The sequence below is a fragment of the Cololabis saira genome, chromosome 24, assembly GCF_033807715.1.
Source record: "Cololabis saira isolate AMF1-May2022 chromosome 24, fColSai1.1, whole genome shotgun sequence".
Lineage (NCBI taxonomy): Eukaryota > Metazoa > Chordata > Actinopteri > Beloniformes > Belonidae > Cololabis > Cololabis saira.
The window spans coordinates 1,489,671-1,510,537 of NC_084610.1; positions in this window are offsets into that span (position 1 = coordinate 1,489,671).

The following is a 20,867-nucleotide window of genomic DNA, read 5'->3' on the forward strand; positions in this document are numbered from 1 at the left end:
ACATCCAATATGGCGGCGACGTTGACGTATCACAGCAGCGGGCAGGAACACTCGATGCGGCGTCTACGTTTATATGTCTATGGCGGAGTCTGCCTCCCTTTTTGGAGCCAGCCCCTAGTGGTCGGCTGGAGAACTACGACTTTTCTGCTTCTGGGATCCAGTCAGGCTGGCGAGGCGGATGCAGCTCCACGGCGTCACGGGGGAAGAGAAAGAGCCAGAGAGAAATGAAATGTGTAAAACCTCAGATGTTGGCGTCCACATCTCTGACTCACAGAACAAAAAACTCCTCATTAAATATGCTGTTTATTGCATTCCTTCCTCCTTGCCTTCATCCCGCCCCCCCCACCCCCGCCCAGTCCTGGCGTATTGACGAGCCCCCCCCCGCCGAGTTCCCTGCACTGCCAGGTATGACTAACTGCGATCTTGCTCCTGCAACTCTTTTGTCATTTATCTTCCTCCGCGATGCAGGCCGGCTGGCTGCACAGCACGACAGCATGCGGTGACAATAATTTGCACTGATCGGACCCCTCTGCCTACCCTGCTGTTACAAATGGCAATTGATTATCATGCAGTAGTGCTATCGACTGTCCAACACCCGCATGTGTCTGTATGTGTGAGTGTCTGGCAGGGGACAGGTTTGTACTTCTGTTTTCTTATTTTACCGTTACACCTCATAGACTCCGTTATAAATCCAAATAACACTTGAAATATGCTGAACTGTAAGTGCACTTCCTTCACTTGATTTCATGTTTATTACAAGCGCAGAGCGGTTGGCTGTTAGTTCTGGAGACGTACAACGCAACATGAGATCAAAGACACACATGACCAGAAATGCACATCCCACCGCGACTAATCACACGTCTTACAGACGATTTTCTGGATGTAGATAAATTTTTCATGCTGTTACGTTCCCCAACTGGAGACATCATGTGCATGATAACGTGATAGCAGGTTTTTAAACACTTAACCTGATTTTTATGCCTGCATTGTGATTCAGTTTGAGGGCTTGACGTCCGACCAGGAAGTTTGATTTGGTTGGTTTGGTACTTCTTCTTCTTCTAATCTCATCAAACAAAACATTTCATTTCCGTCTTTGGAAAGTTTTCACTGTTTCCTGTGTTGTTAATAAAATGTCCAACATGTTTTAGTGATAGTACCGCAGAGTTAGAATATGACAAGCTTTTCACATCTGCCGCCATTAGTGGGCGGAGTCACATACTCACCTTGACTCCGCCCACTACTCTGCAGGAAGTGCTGCTTACTCGCAAGAGTGAATGCTGCCAGAAGGGAAGTTTGGAACTACGGTGGCCGAGACCCGCCATTGCTGGAAATAAAAGTAACGCTGCAAACAGAAACAAACGCCGCTGCAAATAAAAGAAACGCTGCAAATAAAAGAAACGCTGCTGCAAATAAAATAAAGACAGCAAAACAAAAAGAAACGCCGCTGCAAATAAAAGAAATGCTGAAAATATAAAGAAACCCCGCTGCAAATAAAAGAAACGCTGCAAATAAAAAAAACGCCGCTGCAAATAAAATAAAAAAACGACGCAAATAAAAAAGCCACAACGGAAGTCAATTACTGGGGACTATTTTTGCTGATGCACCGGTGTTTTTTGGAGTATGAATTTGTTCCTGGGTATGAATTACCAAAGCAGACTCCTGTTGTCGTGTCCCGATGATATTTGATTTTAGATACGGGACAACTATTAGGCACGGCGGTGGAAGTGTTATGGTTTAGAGTTTTACCTGAATGGATCATTAAACTCTCTATATTCAAATATAAAAGCCCTGTTTACAGAACTTTAACTCACAGAAGTAAGTATATAAAAGGTGTCAGTAAACCACCTAATGCGTCTAATCTGATCAGGGGCCGGATTCACAAAACATTCTTAAGAAAAAAAATATTCTTAAGTGTCATTTTTTTCTTAAGTTCAGTCTTAAGAAGAAAAAAGGGAAGAAGTCATATTCTCCAAAAAAGTTCTTAAGTATTTTCTCAACTTTCTTCTTAAGTTTCTTCTTAAGAAAAAACTTAAGAATAAATGGTATTCTTCAAATAAAAGTTCTCAAATTTGTTCTTGACTTTTTTCTTAACTTTAAGACAACCTTGACCCATCTTAAAATGTCTTCTGTGAAAATGTAATAATAATAATAATAATAAGTCTCTAATATCACCTTTTTCAACACATTTTAGACAAGTTTAGACTAGTAGGTCATAGTTTGAGGATATACTTTGTAATTAATTACACAAAGAGCCTGTTAACTGTTTGTTAGCATGCTAGTTAGCGTGGTAGTTAATTGTTATTAATTTTCCGCAATAGTATTTTTTTCCGCACATTAATCTCATCCACCATAACCTTGAAAAGTTCCTGCATCTCTTTTTCTCCTTCTCCATGTTTAGTGAGTGACTGACGGTTAAGACCAAACTACCTATAAATGTTGTTTGTTGGCGCGTGCAATGTAATGACATATTTTAAGAAGTTCTTAAGTAGGAAAAATAAGAAATTCGTAAGAAATGACAGTTCTTAAGACGGTTCTTAAGAAAATATTGAGGAATTGCACTTAAGAACTTTCTTATGAACTTCTTAATTTTAGATCTTAAGACATTTCTTAAGATCGTTCTTAAGAACATATTGGTGAATCCGAACCCTGATCTTTACAGACTGATTGACAGATGCCGTGCAACGCCTCAGCGTTACTTTCTGGCCTCTGCACGGTTGCTCCACGCAGTCTGCCGTATTTATCTACTCCACCAGCGACTTGGACATCGGTGTCCCACAAATAGAGTGTGTATAATATTGATGACGGGGATATGTGCCGTTTAATCAGCACTATCGACCGGCTCGGCACCGTTGCCTTGTGCAGCCGGGGTGGAGGAGCGCTTAAAACAAGAGGGAGCGTTTGATTCCCCCGTCGGAGCTACATTAACGGCGGCCGGGTCCTCCCCCCTTGTGGCCCCTCTCTCCACCTCTCCTGTAACTGCATTGTGCTCCCTCTCAATCAATACTTGCAGCAATTGCTCAAATTAAAAGGAAAAAATAGGTTTGCTGAATCCTCACCCGGTGGCTTCCTGCAGACTCCTGACGGCTGCTGTGGATGGCAGAGCACTTACAGGAAGTGAGGTGGGGGGGGTGTTGGAAAGGCTGATTGATGGGCCGTCTCAGCGTGGCGCTCACCCACTCAGACGCCAACAGACTCCCAACTTGGTCTTTGTGCAACGACTCTGTGATTTCACCCACAGCAGCTCCCAATTTACACAAGTACGAAGTGTCAGTTTGAATATCGGCAGTTCTGGGAGCTTTACCTTGTCTGTCATCTTCCATGATCCTAACCGCAGGATTTCAGGTGTGCTTCAAAGGCGCCGCGGCGTCCGTGTTTGTATGTCGCTAATACGACAAACACATTTTTCTCTTCTTCAGCCTTCGTAAAACCCTGCCAGTTGGCCGGTAATCACTTTACCTTTTTGAAGCCCTGGGAAGTTCAAAGCAGGTGTCAGCGAGCCTGTGGAAGACAGTCGTTTTGTGTAATTGGCGCCGTCCACCGTCGAGGGCGAAACCGCAGGAATAAGACCTTTATTAGTACAATCGCAGGCAGGTTTGGCTTACAAACAGTAATGTGTTGCAGGCGCCACACACACACCAGGGCACGCTCACACGGTGCATCAAACAGACGGTGTCAGATCACCAATGGGTGGGTGTTTGGCTCAGGAATGCAATTACCGTGGTGTGGGGAGAGCTACAGACACGGGGAACATATTTGATGCAATAAGGTGAACCAGTGTACTTTGCTGCTGGTCTCGCTGCTTCTCTTTTTCTGTCATGATGGATGTGAGGAGGAGCAGAGGCCTGACTCCGGAGTGATGTCTGTCCTCTCGTTACACCAGTATCTGTTCCTGTCCGGCCACTTCAGGTGCATGATATCTGCTTTGACTTTATTCATCCACAGAGCTATGAAGTTGTTGCTTAAAAGGTTTATCTCACCATCTTCATCATGTATTTACTTAGTTGGCTGCTATTTGAATTCAATTCAATTCAATTCAATTTTATTTATATAGCGTCTAATACAACAGATGTTGTCTCTAAACGCTTTCCAGAGATCCAGAACATGAACATAAACATAAATATAAACCCCCGAGCAATTATTATATAAACAATGGCAGGTAAAAACTCCCCTAGTGGGAGAAAAACCTTAAGACAAACAGTGGCAAGAAAAACTCCCCTTTAGGAGGAAGAAACCTGGACCAGGACCTGGATCATAAGGGGGGACCCTCCTGCCGAAGGCCAGACTGGGGGTTGGGGACGTCAACAGCACAGGAGGCAGGTGGAAGCAGCAACGGGATGACCAGGGGTGGGGACCGCAGCACACAGCAGACATCCACGTAGGCAGGTGGAAGCAGCAACGGGATGATCAGGGGTGGGCGTCAGCAGCACACAGCAGACATCCACGTAGGCAGGTGGAAGCAGCAATGGGATGACCGGGGATGGGGGGAGGGGACTGGGGCCGCAGGCCAGAACGCAGCTCTCGAGGCTCCGGCCTGCAAACATGCACAAAAGAGAAAAAAGGGGGGCCGGCACAAGAAACTACAGGAAGCTTAGTAAAAGTTGAAAAATGCCAACATATTTCGGCCATGTAGGCCTTCTTCAAGGCAGATAACAGAGACAAAGGGATCTCTTTCAAGCAGCAGCTCTTTAAACACAGGTAAACAGTCACATGATCAGCTCGTATCAATGAACCTGGTAGGAGCAAACAGGCTCATCAATCAGATGCAGAGGAGAACAAACAACCAATCAGCATAAGCAGCAAAGAAAGACACAAACAGCAATACAAACAATAATAATACAAAAGACAACCGAAAAATAAATTATAAAGTAATATTTTTCTGGCCGTGGAGCTGTTCAAATTTAGAAAATGAATAGTTTTCAAATGTTTTAATAGTTTTTAAAAAGTAATTTTCTAAATCTAAATTCCCTCCCAGCAGAGTGTGTGAACTTGTAAAAACCTTTCCCAGCAGTGTGTTTCACCAGGAGCTGGGACACACTCCCTCCTCTCCTGAACAATGCTCACTCTCAGCCCTGCAGCATCCGGCAGGGGAGGGGGGGCATCACGAGTCAAAAGGCCCATTCCCTAACCCTCATAAATTGCACATAACTTGATTACAATGAGACGATTATACCTTATTAGCAAGGATATTACGGCGTCTTCTTACTGGGCCTCATTATATAGACTCGCATCTGTGACCGAACGTTAGCACTTCCTTGTTTCCCAGTGTGCATGTGTGACCTGCTGGCCATTACTGCAGCTGGAGGAGGAGGTGGGGGGGCGGGGGCTGCAGGGGTGATCAGGATTCATGGAGCCTCATCTTTTATGGGCTCTCAGCGGTTTCACTTTAAACTGCGCTTTTATGCATATGTCATGCAGTTTTTACTGCAATTTTTTAAACAATTTGCAAGGGAAAGATGTGTTTAAATTTGTTTCTGTACTTTCTTTCATTCATTCCCCCAAATTTGTATCTTCATACCTACACATTTGAGAGTCATGGGTGTTGCAGTGTCGGTTCTACACCTGTCCAGTAGGGATGGGCGGTATGGACTAAAAAATGTATCACGATCATTTCTGGCATTTATCCTGATAACGATAAAAATGACGATAAAAAAAATACCAATTCAACTCCACCTTTGTAACTATAAATCTATCACCACATTCAGTCTTTGGAGCCCCCAAAACACTGCTCGCTCTTTCTTTCTTTCTTTCTTTCTTTCTTTCTTTCTTTCTTTCTTTCTTTCTTTCTTTCTTTCTTTCTTTCTTTCTTTCTTTCTTTCTTTCTTTCTTTCTTTCTTTCTTTCTTTCTTTCTTTCTTTCTTTCTTTCAGGCTCATTTCCTTCCTTCCTTCTTTTTTCCCTTCCTTCCTTCTTCCCTTCCTCTTTTCTCCCTTCCTTCTCCCCTTTCCTTCCTTCCTTCCTTCTTTTTTCCCTTCCTTCCTTCCTTCCTTCCTTCCTTCCTTCCTTCCTTCCTTCCTTCCTTCCTTCCTTCCTTCCTTCTTTTTTCCCTTCCTTCCTTCCTTCCTTCCTTCCTTCCTTCCTTCCTTCCTTCCTTCTTTTTTCCCTTCCTTCCTTCCTTCCTTCCTTCCTTCCTTCCTTCCTTCCTTCCTTCCTTCCTTCCTTCCTTCCTTCCTTATTTTTTCCCTCCCTTCCTTCCTTCCTTCCTCCTGCTCTCTCCTTCCTTCCTTCCTTCCTTCCTTCCTTCCTTCCTTCCTTCCTTCCTTCCTTCCTTGCTTCCTTCCTTCTTTTTTCCCTTCCTTCCTTCATTCCTTCCTTCCTTCCTTCCTTCCTTCCTTCCTTCCTTCCTTCCTTCCTTCCTTCTTTTTTCCCTTCCTTCCTTCCTTCCTTCCTTCCTTCCTTCCTTCCTTCCTTCCTTCCTTCCTTCCTTCCTTCCTTCCTTCCTTCCTTCCTTCCTTCTTTTTTCCCTTCCTTCCTTCCTTCCTTCCTTCCTTCCTTCCTTCCTTATTTTTTCCCTCCCTTCCTTCCTTCCTTCCTCCTGCTCTCTCCTTCCTTCCTTCCTTCCTTCCTTCCTTCCTTCCTTCCTTCCTTCCTTCCTTCCTTCCTTCCTTCCTTCCTTCTTCCTTCCTTCCTCCTGCTCTCTCCTTCCTTCCTTCCTTCCTTCCTTCCTTCCTTCCTTCCTTCCTTCCTTCCTTCCTTCCTTCCTTCCTTCCTTCCTTGCTTCCTTCCTTCCTTCTTTTTTCCCTTCCTTCCTTCCTTCCTTCCTTCCTTCCTTCCTTCCTTCCTTCCTTCCTTCCTTCCTTCCTTCCTTCCTTGCTTCCTTCCTTCCTTCTTTTTTCCCTTCCTTCCTTCCTTCCTTCCTTCCTTCCTTCCTTCCTTCCTTCCTTCCTTCCTTCCTTCCTTCCTTCCTTCCTTCCTTCCTTCCTTCCTTCCTTCACGTACGTTGTGCGTGGATTTAACGCAGAACCATAAATCATCTTCACACAAAAACATCACCACGGGAATTTATCGTTTTTACCGCGAGATGACAAATTCTTATCGTGAGAATTTTTTTTGACGGTTCATCGTGAACGGTAAAATATCACCCATTCCTACTGTCCAGCATAAAACGCTTCATCGAGATGCTTTTAAGTCCAAATGCGCGCGACTGTCCTGGAGAAAAGAAGCATGTCGCTGCCGCGGGAGGATGTGCGAGCTCAGCAAACCTCTCCCGGATAAATAAAGGTTTATAAAAGACGGGACTGATTACAGGGGCCGACCGGTCCTGTGCTGTTTAACTGCTGCGCTGCCAGCGTCAACATTTTCCTCCGTCAGCCGCTAAAACGAGAGCAACTGCCATATAATCGGTTTTTAATGGATGCTAATGCAGGAACACCTGTCACAGCCGCCGCAGCATTTCCCCCCAAATATAATCCTAAAAAGATTACGCATGTTGGGAGCAGGTATTCCTGCAGTAATTACTGCGTTGTGTTTCCTGGATGAATCTTTCTTGGTAATGTGTTTGCCTTCACTCCACCTGTGAAGACCCCCCCTCCCCCCTCCATAAACTCCCTGATCACATTTAAACCTTATTTCTGCTTCTTTTCCTTATTTATTGACGTGTTATTGTGTCCCGTTCCATGCTTTCCTCGCTCATATTTAGGGTTTAATGGCATAAAAATGAACCAGTTTACAAAAAAGGGCCATAAACTTGACGTAATAAGTATTTGTAAGCAGTGGAGTAGGAGAGTGTAGGCAGTACTCGAGTTGTAAAAAAAACATCAGGGGGGTGGTGGATTTTATCATATGGGGACAGATAATTTGTGCTGATTACAAATAATATAATATATTACAAATAATAGCAGTGACCAAAACACCTGCAGAAATACTGCAGGAATGACATAGCAGCAGTTAAATGCAGCCTTCTGTAAGCTTTAAATATCCACTGGGCTTACATCAAATACATCAAAACACAACAATAAAAAACACTTTTCTGAACTTATCAATATGACTCTGTCCTTCACAGGATAAGTAAAATGGATCACTGCAAAAACTCTAAATCTTAACAAGAATATTTGTCTTATTTCTAATTAAAATGTCTCATTTTAGTTAAAAAAAATCTCATTACACTTAAAACAAGACTCATCACTGGAAAAAACAACAATTTTCACCTGTTTCAAGTAGATTTTCACTTAAAATAAGTAGAAAAATCTGCCAGTGGAACAAGACGTTTTTTGCTTGTAATAAGAAGATAAATCTTGTCCCACTGGCAGATTTTTCTACTTATTTCAAGTGAAAATTGACTTGAAACAGGTGAAAATTGTCAAATAAGTTATTTTTCTGGTGTTATTTTTCTGGTGATGACTCTAAATGTTGAAATAGCAGTAAAACCACATTCATTGATGAAATGACATAAGGGATGGAAAGGAGGGATGGCAGTTTTACAGGGGGGATGATTTGGACCATTTTTATTTCAGGGGGGGATGACATCCCCCCTCATCCCCCCTCATCCCCCCTCATCCCCCCTCATCCCCCCTCATCCCCCCTCAACTCCAGTACTGAGTATAGTAGATTTGGTCTGGTGGGGGGGGGGTTGCTATTTCAGACCTTCTAAGGAGCTCATTAAGGGGAGATAGGTGATGCTACCGGCTTCCGCACCTTTGCTGCTGCACCGCAACCCAGTCAATTTTATTCACTGTTAAAGGAAGAGGAGGCGGAGGGCGCTGCAGTGTGTGTGTGTGTGTGTGTGTGTGTGTGTGTGTGTGTGTGTGTTGGCAGGTGGGAGGGAGCACTTAACCAACAGCCCCCCCTCCCAGAAGACTCACCTCGACTTTCAATTGTCAGACTTGTTAGTGAGTCTGTCTGACATCGGGGCGTCAAGTTATCGGCTGGATTGCACTTTATGACGTGCCGTATGATAATATTTCCACTGTTTCCCCCCCCTCCACCTTTCCCTACCACTACCACAGATTTTATTATTTGACTGGAGAATTCACTCTCGCCCCGCGGCGCCTTCCTTATTCCCAGCAGCTCGGGAATCACGCGGCAAGGAGACGTTGACGGATGTCTTCCTCCGTCCGTCGGAGAGCTGTCGTCCCGGACGACGGTGACGGGGAGCTGCTGACACGCTCTACTCCAGCTCCCGTCTCCTGACGCGAGCCTCCTGCCGCCATTGCCAGCAGAGCCCGCCACCAGGGAGGATGCTGGGATACGCAGCAGTGATTCACCTATTACAACCAGCCTTGGAAATGTCTCAAACACGCACACACAAGTAACTGCAGTGTGCGCGGCTCCTGGATGAGCAGGCTGGGCCTCGTGTGCACAGAGCAGATGTACGAGACAGGAGGAACGAAGCGGGGAAAAAAGAGAAAGCAGGTGTGTGTTATTCTCCCGACAGCTCAGAAACACACACACGCGATGTCTAAATCTACCTTCCTCCGACGAGCACAATGGAGAGATTACTCGCAAAGTGTCAGGTAGACAACAAGACGTGAGCCGTCAACCCCGTCGCAGCTCACCGCCGCCAGCGCTAATCAGGCTTGAAGCACACCCAGGTACACTATCTCCTGCTTTTGAGTGCACACATTTCTCGACATTAATCCCCCATAAGCCTTTGCAGTTAATGTAATCTAATTAATGAAAGTTTTTTTTTTTTTTACATTTATTTGAGCCGGCTGCAAACTTGAACCTCGCAGACGTTTGTGTTTTTGGTGAGGAAACCGCAAAATATTTCACACTTGGGTCAGCTGCCCCATCTTTTCTTATTTTATTATAATTATTAATCAGTTTAACAAGAAATGAAACTAAAACTCACATTTATGATATGAACTCTTTCTAGCTACGATCCTTCAATGAAGAACACCCTAGTTGCTTAATTTAAATAAATGGTGTTCATTTCTCTTTGCAATGAGAAGATACAGTATATATAATCAACATGTTGTTGCCTTGCAGCCTTAAAGAGCCCAAATGTTTTCAAAAACAAACCAATTTCTGCCTTTTTTCATCCTTTTCATTATTTCCAGTTGAGGTTTTAATCTCCAAACCAAGAAGCAAACCTGCAGAGTTGATCAGATTATTACAACCAATCATGTTGGCGGTCTGAGGAGACCCAAAGGAACTTTCTCTGCAATTTGATTGGCTGAACATCCTGCGACTTTTCACCACAATTCATTTTGGCAACGGATGACGTTGCTCCGTTCAAAGTCTTGGGAGACGGACGCAGCTCCACCATTGGGGGGTCTTGTTGAGCTTCACCATTGGAGGGTCTTGTTAAGATCCACCATTGGGGGGTCTTGTTGAGATCCACCATTGGGGGGTCTTGTTGAGTTCCACCATTGGAGGGTCTTGTTGAGGTCCACCATTGGAGGGTCTTGTTGAGATCCACCATTGGGGGGTCTTGTTGAGGTCCACCATTGGGGGGTCTTGTTGAGATCCACCATTGGGGGGTCTTGTTGAGATCCACCATTGGGGGGTCTTGTTGAGATCCACCGCCAGACCTTTTATGGTACGCGCTTCATGGAGATGGTTGGGAGCATCAGTTTGCACCCTGATCCTCGTCGTTTCCAGTTGTCCCTTTACCTGGAACACCCTGGTAGACGGAGGAGTCCATGACTGTGTTTCCAGCATCAATAACCCTTTTAAAACCCGAATATTGGCAATAACCCGAATTTGCACGGCCATGTAAACACCAATAACCCCTTTGAATAACCAGAATTTGCTCATATTCCGGTTTTTAAAAACCCCAATATGATCCCTGGGTTACTCCTTTTAAAACCTGAATATTGGGTCATGTAAACGCCAAACGGAATATCCCCATCAAACGGAACAGGAATTTGTTTTCTGCACATGCTCTGTTCACAAGGAATCCTGGTCTTTTGAGTCCAGGAAGTTCTTATAAACACGGAGAAACCAAGACCAGGAGGAGACTAATCACTTCATAAATGTAATGAAGGATATGAACATTTCAGCATTTGTAGACGGTAGAAAGTACCGGGATAGTCAGATTTACAAGAAGGTGAGAGAAAAGTTGCGCGAAGCAGCATTTGTTTTGAATTTGGATACAGGAAGAAGAAGCAGAAATGACGGGAATTGCGTCATGATGTTCTCCATGCGTCGCTGGTTTGATCCAGATATCCTGAATGATTAATTACCATGGAAACGGAATATTCCCAATGTTTCAGTAACCGGAATATTAGCAATATCCCCAATTTTGACTGCATGTAAACGTAGTCCATGACTCCAAGGCGCCCTGGTCTTGGGACTGCACCCCAGCAGCCCGGACCATGAGGCCTCCACCTCCGTGCTTTGCCCTGTGTTGCTAACCCGTCTTGTTTTTAAGATGCTGCTCTCTAGCATCCAAACTGGGTAAAATATTAGGTGTCTCTCTTCTGAAACAACAACAAAGAAGAGATGAGGGATCTTCATGATGTCTCCAGTGGACAATCATGTCCCAATCCAGTGTTTAGTGCGTTTGTAACACTGTTAATGCAGGAAACTGATCGGATGTTTTCCCGCTGGCTCACTTTTGATCCGTAGTTTCCCCTTTTCAGAAAATAACAACCTCCACTTGCTCCTGGTGCTCCTTCAGCAGACTTCTCCATCTTTAAACCTCTGTGATTGACGTGCTTTCCTTTTCTCCCCCCATCGCCTGTGACAGGAACTGTCACATTGGGCTGAAGTGGGACACTGCTGTGAAGAAAAATAGATTTTCAGTTCACACAAATGCTATTATCCACGGCAGGTTTCTCTTCCTTGGCTCATCCTGTGCTCCCCTTCTCCCTCCCTTTGCAATTTCCACAAACAAACATTTTCTGCCTTCTCTGTACAAAGTAAATCAGAAAAACACACAATTATCTCTCAAAACTGGAACAGATTTTTATTAAATTAACCTTATTAGTGCATTACGGTAAGCAAATGCCAAAAAAAAAGAGGAGTTCCTCATTTGCATTAAGATAGATTTTTCAGGTTGGCTGCACAATTTAATTAAAGAAAAGATTAAGAATCATTAACCAAGCTGCTCTACCTTGCAGTAGCGGCAGGCTTACATCTGACTCAGGTTAACGGAAACCCAGATGGCGGCTCTCGAACTGTTGAATCTCCGTAACTGAATCAGAATGATCCCATTAGTTTCCAGGGGTGTGGGGGGGGGGGCGGGAAAGTGAGTGAATTCAGGAAATTTGCAACCCTTAGACACGATGCAGCCGGGGGCCAAGTTTCATCTGAGAGCCCTGCTGCACTTGATGTTGGGGGGGGGGGGGCTCAGGTGGGTAGAGTTCATTTCAAACCGGAAAATCCAAATGGAGCCGGTGCACACATGAATGACCGATTTTCAACGCTTAGCACCTGTTTGTGGAAGCAATGACCTCACCTCGATGATGCGGGGAAGGCCTCACGTAAATAATGTGGCAATAGCGTGCTAAACATTAGGCCTCTCAGATGCAACGCAACTTTGAACTCTGAGTGTTTTAAAGGTTTATTATTAGGGCCCGAGCACTGACAGTGCGAAGGCCCTATTGTATCTGTAGGAATTGTTATTATTATTTTCCTTCTGACGAAATTAGGGCCTTTTTTCCCCCTAAACGTGCCCCAAAAGTCACCAAATTTTGCACCAAGCCAATTGTGACATTTTGGCGCAATTTATGCCATTCCTTCGGCTTAATGCGGCCCGAACCGTAACGTGCACCCAGGTGTGTTATACCTCAAAATGTGCGTCTCCATCCTGCAACGACACGCTTTACTTCTCAGTCAAAAGCGTTACCGTGGCGACGCTAGTCGCCAAAAAGTGCGCCACCCCTTCATCTGATTGGTCCATATTTGGTAGTTCTTACTTTTTGCCATAACTTTTGAATGGTATGATATAGAGAGTCGTGGGTGGTGTCATCGGACTCGGTTTTGAGTCCTTGACCATAATTGGTGAAAATTAGCCCCACCCCTTCATCTGATTGGTCGATATGTGATAGTTCCTACTTTTTGCCATAACTTTTGAATGATTTGATATAGAGAGTCATGGGTGGTGGTGGTGTCATCTGCTAAATGTCCAGGCCTGAAGAATCTACATGCAAGTCATACAAGCTTCCACTGCAGCCTGAACGTACACAAGAGTGGAGGACCGTTCATCGCTGCTTGCAGCTTTAATTATTATTATTATAATGGCAGACTTTGATCTTAAATGACCTAACAGGGAGCTGCGTCGCTCTCCGGAATTAAAATGTGGTGATAAGTTCTGTTTAGGGGAGTGGCAGCCTAGTGGTTACAGAGGAGGGCTGGAGTCTGGAGGACCCGGATTCAAGCCCCTGGATTGCAACCAAAGTCAACCACCTTGGGCCCCTGAGCAAGGCCCTTAACCCTTACTGCTCCACACTACCTAGAGATTTACCAACACCAGCTAGAGGTTTACTAAACACTAACTATAGGCTTTACTAAACAGAAAGGTTTTAAGTTTAGTTTTAAAGGTGGAGGTGGTGTCAGCCTCCTTAACCCAGATTGGAAGTTGGTTCCATAGTAATGGTGCCTGATAGCAGAACGCCCGCCCTCCAAATCTACATTTAGATACTCTAGGAACTATGAGTAAACCTGCAAATGTGTGAGTAAACCTGTTAAATGCAGAGAAAGAATTTCCCCCATTGTGGGAGTACTAAAGGAAGCATTTATTTATTTATTTATTTATTTTAAAGGCCAAACGCCTCGACGAAGGCCGACCAAACTTCAGGGAAGGCCTTTCTCTGCATTTTCACCTCCGTCATGGTTCAGATGTATTTTGTTGGTTGAAATCTGGGTGACAAGAAAAAAAGCTGGGGATAAAAGAAGTTGCATCATGGGCCGACCAGAAAAGCTCCCGCCCTCGCCGCCCCCGCCGCCCCCGCCGCCCTCGCCACCCTCACCGCCCTCGCCACCCCCGCCACCCTCGCCACCTCCGTCGCCCTCGCCGCCTTCTCCACCCTCGCCACCCTCTCGACCCTCGCCGCCCTCGCCACCCTCACCGCCCTCGCCATCCTAGCCACCCTCGCCACCTCCGTCGCCCTCGCCGCCTTCTCCACCCTCGCCGCCCTCTCGACCCTCGCCGCCCTCGCCACCCTCGCCACCCTCGCCACCCTCTCGACCCTCGCCACCCTCACCACCCTCTCCACCCTCGCCGCCTTCTCCACCCTCGCCGCCCTCTCCACCCTCGCCGCCCTCGCCACCCTCTCGACCCTCGCCACCCTCGCCACCCTCTCCACCCTCGCCGCCTTCTCCACCCTCTCGACCCTCTCCACCCTCGCCACCCTCGCCACCCTCTCCACCCTCGCCGCCTTCTCCACCCTCTCGACCCTCTCCACCCTCGCCGCCTTCTCCACCCTCGCCGCCCTCTCGACCCTCGCCGCCCTCGCCACCCTCTCGACCCTCTCCACCCTCGCCGCCATCTCCACCCTCGCCGCCCTCTCGTCCCTCGCCACCCACGCCACCCTCGCCGCCCTCGCCGCCCTCGCCACCCTCTCGACCCTCGCCGCCCTCGCCACCCTCTCGACCCTCGCCACCCTCGCCACCCTCTCGACCCTCGCCGCCCTCGCCACCCTCTCGACCCTCGCCGCCCTCGCCACCCTCTCGACCCTCGCCGCCCTCGCCACCCTCGCCACCCTCGCCACCCTCTCCACCCTCGCCGGACCCCGGGAGTGCTCCAGTTCATGAACTCGGAAACACGTTTGGCCCATGTAGCACTTTTCCAGAAGTAGCCAGGATCGGATCCAGATGTGTTTACTATCTGGATCTGGTCGGTAAACTGGTTCCCTCCGGTCGCTCCGCTAAAGCAAACACATCGACTCTGAAGAGACATTTAAGAACTCGTAATGGCTCTAATTTAAATGTGTGAACAAGTAGTGCGCTTTGTTACATGCAATCATTTAAGGTTAAATTTAAGATTATATGTTGATCCACATAGGATTAAGTCTGGATTTGAATATGAACACAAACAAAAGTCAAGGTTTTATCCTCCACTCAGTCTTATGAATGCGAGGAAGTGAAAGATATCAAACTGCTCTAAAGCCTCCTGTCAGGAGCTCGTCGCTGCGGAGACTGAAGCATATCTCAAGGAGAAAGGCGGCAGAATCAGTGAGCACCTCTTTGATGTTGGACTTTTCTGAACGTCTGCTGTGACGGAACTAAGTCAGCGGGTCGCGGGTCCGATGCACACGCCGACTAAGCCAACCGGAGAGGATTTGACAGTTCCCTCTGACCACCGTAGGGTTAAAGAATTTGGTATGCAAATTATTCGGGGAGGATGTTGTTAAAAGTGTGAGAGAGAAGAGAAGAGAGGGAGAGAGAGAGGAAAAAAAGGGAGGTACACATCCATCCAAACCCCTAATCCTCTTGCTTTCGCCAAAATGACAAATGCGGGAACTGAGGCATAAAAGAATCGCTCATGTATGGCGCACTTGAGTATTTCTGCAAGGCACCTGCATTGGAATGAACAGATACAAATAAATACAAAATAATGCAGGGAGGGGGGGGCAGACGGGGAGGGTTGGGGGGGGCGGGGGGGGGTGACTAAGAAGCTTAAAAGAGTCTTCGGCATTTGAATGCAATCAAGCACCATTGAAATGATAGCAGGTGCCTGGCAGGTGGAGGGGAGCAGATGCGCCGGGGTTGGCAGCCTCGGCGTGTACAGGTGTGAAAAATCATGCCTGCTCCCTAATTACTGATTTAAATGCTTAATTTCTGTGTTTCAATATTGATTGCTACCTTTCTGCTCCTATTTCCCCACGGAGCGGACCGAGCATTTGTGCGGAGGCGGCGGCGGTCTTGTTTTTTCTTTTCTTTTCTTGTCTCTTTCTCTTCTTCCTTTTTCATTTTAATACGGCCAAACAAACCTCAGCTTTCCTCCCCGGCGTTGCGCTGTGTTCATGTTTGGATTCCTTCCCGAATCATTCCTGAGTGATTAAAGGACTAGGAGGGGTGGGGGGGGTCTTGGTTATGTGGTGGCAGGGCAGGAGAAAGGCACACTTGCAGCGTCGCTCCTCTTCTCCCTTTGTAGATTGGATCATATACTGGTAATGGGACGCACAATCAATGGCCACGCATTGATGCCAAAAGCTGCCCCCCCTCCTCCCCCTCCTCCCTCTTCAATCCTCCTTTCAGTGGATCCAGATGGATCTTTATCTGGCGATGTATTGATGAAAATCGCTCCTCATTTGCTGGCCCTCCTTCCTTCCTCCACAAGTAAATGATAGAGTCAGCGTACCTGCTGTAATTTGCACTTCTGTCTGAGCCCGACGACCTGCTGGGCTGCAGAATCGGGCCTGAGCAGGTGGATCAGGACCACAAAAACCCTGCGGTAATAATGGCTGATTACCGTGTACACCTCGACCTACGCGCTCCTTTGTTTCTCCGTGATTGCAGGACTTGTATGACTCATGTCCCGGGGGATACGAGGTCTCGTTACATCATGCTCCACGTCATGTTTATTAATCAATATGCACTTTATTGGGTTCCTCGTGCACTTTGCAGAGGCCCATACCTGTCAAGTTTTGGATTTACAAATAAGGGAAATTTTCTGTCCCACCAGTCCAACCGAGGTCTAGTATTACATTTTAAGACAGGTTTACAAGAAATCTAAAATATCTGTCTGTCAACCACTTATAAACTACAATTATGTACTCAGAATTTGATAATTCGACCTTTGTTGACACTGAAATGCTGTGGACATTCCTATGTATGTAATTCCTATGACAGGGCCTCAATAAAAACACAAAAGTTAATTAGAGCACATTTATTTATTTTAAATATTTTCAGTTTATATACACATTGATCCTCCTCAAGTGAAACATTTATATTTTCTTATTTGTCATTTTCAATCATGTGGCTCTGTGCTGCTGACAGACATCGGTCCTTCCCCTGTGAGACACTAACATCGCAGTTACACATCGTACAGAACACGTAACTGTAACATTCTGCTCCTCTTTCAGAAAGTAAATTTAATATCCCATTTTTAGAGATATTTGCACGAAGTCTTCTCTTTTTTGGCAGAAATGTCTTCTCTCTCGTTACATCCATCCATGTCTGATTTGCTGTTCCGAGTTTGCTCCCGTTGTCGCCACTAACCTCGTGAGAACTTTCAGAACAGGCTGCAGCAGGTGGCAGTTCTCACGAGGTTAGTGACAATTCAGTTTGGAGAGGCACAATAATATGGAGCTAGAACAGTCTCATAATTCGCAAATGCACACACCGTTTCATAAATGCACGAATCACTTTTCTAAGCGAACGAGGCGAACGCAGTTCAAACAGCAGGTGTATCCGCCCCTTTAATCTGATCCCCCACGTTGGGTGCGCTCTTATGATTGGCTGAAACAAAGGAAGACATCTGATTGGTTGCAGATCCTTCTGTGTTAAAAAAAACGTATTTGTGGATCGAGTCACGTCAGGGGAGTCTCAAAAGTCACACGCAAATCCAGCGCACCTCACAGACAAAAAAACGTTTGTAAATCAGGTTATATTTGTGTGTGCATCAAAAATACATTTGTATATCTTGTCCTACGCACGTGTGAATTGTTCTGTGCATTTGTGAAACGGTGTGTGCATTTGCGAATTATGAGACTGTTCTAGCTCCATACAATAATGCTTTTTAAAATATTATTACATGGGAAATTTATGGGAAAATACTAATAAGGGAGGATACATTTACAGGTGGGAAAGAGGGGTAAAATACGGTAGTTTCCCGGCCAAAAAGGGGAGACTTGACAGGTATGCAGAGGCCGGCGTGCAGGAACACCGTGGTTGCACCAACAGTATTTCTCCTCCCGTGTTCATAATGTGAAGTTTTATTTGCGAGAGGAAGCCTGTCAGGCCCGGGCGGTGCGTGCTGGGGCCGGTCCAGGCCCACCGTGACAGCTCCCATTGCAGGCCAACAGCTGCCTTTCCCAGGTGGCCTGACATTTGAGTCGCAGCCGGCCAGATTAGATGGAAGGTGTACAAGGAGGGACAGACGGCAGGAGGATCATGAAGGATGGGGGGAGGACGGGGGTGGGCAGGACCATTAACTTAGTGCCAGGTCCTCCTGCACACGGGCCTGGAAGGCTGGAGGGGGGCGGGGGACGGCCCTGGGGACAACCTGAGCCCCTGGATTTCAGTCCAGATGGCTGGCCAGCACACCCCGGAGGACCCCTTCTTATTGATTTAGGAGGGAAAACAGAGAACCTGGCTTTGCTTTGGGCCCCGACAACTCTACCGTACAAGACCTGCATGGCTGCTCCCCCCTTCCTTTTTTTCTCCTCCCCATCTTTCTCATCCTCATCTCAGGTTATCTGCAGCGACCCAAGGGGAAGCGAGCCGGGGGATGTGCAGAGAAGTGCGGAACGAAAGGCGAGATATGAATATAAGTTGACTGATTTAGCAGGTCGGATGTAAAACGGGTCACACTTTCGCAGGTCTAATCCCCTTTTCTTTTGCGGTCAAATTGCGCGCCGATATGAGACGGCGTCGGCTCCTTGGAACCAAATAGAGCCTGAATGGTGCAGGTCTCTGTTAATACAAAGAGCTTCTCCGCTGGTGAGCAGCCGAGAGGAGATGCGCGAGATAAGATTTGTAGGAACACATGAAAGGGGACATGGGTATAAATATGTATGCGCCCCTTGGAGTGGAGCCCTTTTTGTGTGCCCATTAGTACAGTTTTTGTGACAGCGTTTACCCATTGTCAAGTCCGCCGCCCAGTCAATTATATTCACCGTTTTCCACAGGAAACATACCTGATGGTACGCACGGGAAGGCCAGAATAAATGCCATTTAAAGCACATGGCAGCCCCTAATAAGAGGGGACTCTGTTCAGGAAACAAATGATTTAAAAATGAATCAAGATAATGTTCAGGAAACCTTAAACTTGGACTAGATTGGATAACGTTGTACTTATCTGTATTATTCCTTGTTTTGTTTTTCGGGGTCTGCTTGAAAAAAATCATTTAAATTTAAAGTTCCTGTCTCTCTAAAGCTGCCCCGCCCCGATCAATGGGAGTCTGGCTTATATTTAGGAGATCTAAACATTTATCTGTTTGCACTTTTGTAAATTTTAAAAGAAATGTAACATGTGTAAGATGGAAAAAGATTTCACACTACAGGTTTTTAATTGACACTGAAAGTATCCGGCTCTGATTGGCCGGATAAAAAATAAACGTTTTTTTTTCCCAGATTAGGAGAAACGCCTTTACTGGAAGACTTTAACTTCGCACAACACCGGAACCTACAGCGTGGGAGTGAGAGGGGCAGGGTAACGGCCCGGGCAAGCGGGGGAGAGATTTGTCCGTCAAGACTCCTCTCCCTGTCCCTGCCCCTTCTCAACCTTTCCCCGACCCTGAACCTAACCTGGGACTTGCTGATTGGGCCGGAGCTTCGGGAGCTGCGTGCTAGCCTGCGGTCCCCCGCCCCCCTCTGGTCATCCTGCTGCTGCTTCCACCTGCCTGCGGTCCCCACCCCCGGTCATCCCGCTGCTGCTTCCACCTGCCTGTGGTCCCCACCCCCAGTCATCCCGCTGCTGCTTCCACCTGCCTGCTGTGTGCTGTTGACGTCCCCGACCCCCCAGTCTGCCCTTCAGCAGGAGGGTCCCCCCTTATGGTCCAGGTCCTGGTCCAGGTTTCTTCCTCCTAAAGGGGAGTTTTTCTTGCCACTGTTTGGCTTAAGGTTTTTCTCCCACTATGGGAGTTTTTACCTGCCATTGTTTATGTAATAACTGCTCGGGGGTTCATGTTCTGGGTAAAAGAAAAAAGAAGGAGACTCTAGAAAGCATCTAGAGACAACTTTTGTTGTATTAGACGCTATATAAATAAAATTGAATTGAATTGAAAATTAACTCCCATTCTTTTGACATGCGAGGGTCAAATAACGATAGTATGACATCTTTGAAGGCATCTTGTTCAAACGTTGCACTTTAAAGGTCAGCGTTACTGTTTTTGACACGAAAAACATGCTCAAGATGCAAGTTGAGAGTTCAGAAGGGATCTGTCTTTAGTGAGAAGTTAACACCTGGATGGTGTACTACCTAAGATCTGGTTCATTTGCTAATGTATGGTATGTGTTTGTTCAAATTATAAGGGGCTTACACAATTAGCCCTTTTATTGGCCCGTAAAACTTTAGCCCACCTGTGTCCCCTCGTGGAGCATTTGGCCCACACTGGCCCAGAAACCCAGAAACCATATGGGACCAGCGCTATTTGCCCATTTCAAGCCCGAGCCCACCCTGTACACAAGCTGGCTGGAATACCGCAGTGTATCCCATAATGCCGTGCACCAGTATGGTATGTGTTATATACAGCCTCCTGCACGCTGCATCGACTGGCCAAAGGTGGTTGGTAATGAGGTTCTAATGAAGCATTCTGAGACTATTATTCGTTTCCTTTAGCATGCAAAGAGTTAACTTAGTGCACGTGAGGACCTCTGAGCATATGATATTTGTCAATATGGTCGATTTGCTATGAAACAGATCCCCTTCAGCGAGGGATCGGAGAGGGGAGGTGTCTGAAACTGGACGCCCACGCGCTGCAGAGACTATTGACCTGGCAAGGTGGACCTCTTCCCCTCGTTTGGAGGAGAACCACGTCCACAGTGTGTTTGCACACCGGCTAATGAGCTTATGGAGCCACTTCTTTGTTCCTCTTGGACACCTTAGGCATGAAAGGGTTTCCGTGGTCATTGTGTAGGCACATACAGATCACATGCAGCAGATTTGTAATCCTGGATAAGGATAAGTGCAGCTCAGAGCTGGCTTGCATCACAGCCGGTGGATGCACGGTCCCCGTCGCTCTTCTAAGATGTGATGATTGTGGCTTTTGCAACATAAACCGTCGCCCTACAATGTGTATCAATCATGGCCATGTCAGATTGTTCGGGCGGCTGCACACATCTCTCTTTTATGATGTAACCGATAGAAGAATCTGGTGT